Source organism: Silene latifolia, chromosome X (assembly GCF_048544455.1).
Source record: "Silene latifolia isolate original U9 population chromosome X, ASM4854445v1, whole genome shotgun sequence".
NCBI lineage: Eukaryota > Viridiplantae > Streptophyta > Magnoliopsida > Caryophyllales > Caryophyllaceae > Silene > Silene latifolia.
The window spans coordinates 126206023-126206714 of NC_133537.1; the positions used below are offsets into that span (position 1 = coordinate 126206023).

At 40.6% G+C, this 692-nt stretch overlaps 1 non-coding gene across 1 annotated transcript; it reads left to right on the top strand.

Annotated features, from left to right (window-relative positions):
- Window positions 1-381: 381 nt before the first annotated feature.
- LOC141625837 (small nucleolar RNA R71) lies at window positions 382-488 on the top strand. The gene has a single exon (XR_012535587.1). It is a non-coding gene; the product is annotated as a small nucleolar RNA R71 (small nucleolar RNA).
- Window positions 489-692: the final 204 nt, after the last annotated feature.

Genomic DNA, 692 nt, shown 5'->3' on the forward strand with positions numbered 1-692 from the left:
TCATGTCCCAAAGTTCCAAAATTCTCACATATCCCACTTGGGATTGATGAAGATGCCGTCATGGCATTAACATGTTGCGTTGGTTATTTTGAGGCTTCTTCATGTCTAGCCATAGCTTTTTCGAACTTCAAATTGATGGTATCAATGTGAGCACTAAGTTGAGCACCCAATTGAGTAATAGAGTCCACTTCATGCTTTCCTCCTCTAGTAGCCTTGCGAGGTCTACTATATTGTGAATTATGGACCGCCATTTCCTCAATCTTGTTCCAAGTTTGATTGTCGTCAACTTCGGTGAACATACCATTTGATCCCATATTGAGAATGTTTCTTGAGTCTTCATAAAGACCATTCCAAAGTTGTTGTACCAAGAACCACTCGCTAAGTCCATGATGAGGACATGAGCGACAAATTCCTTTGAATCGCTTCCAAGCTTCATACAAGGTTTCTTCATCTCTTTGCTTAAAGCCCGTAATTTGAGCTCTTAGCATGTTAGTCTTTTCCGGTGGGTAGAACTTTTTGTAGAAAGCTAGAGCCAACTTCTTCCAAGAGTAAATTCCGAGAGTAGCCTTATTAAGGCCTTTCCACCATTGTTTTGCGGTGCCAATTAGAGAAAAAGGAAATAAGACCCATCGAATTTGGTCTTGAGTTACACCGGTTTGAGAAATCGCATCACAATAGTCACAAAAAGTCTC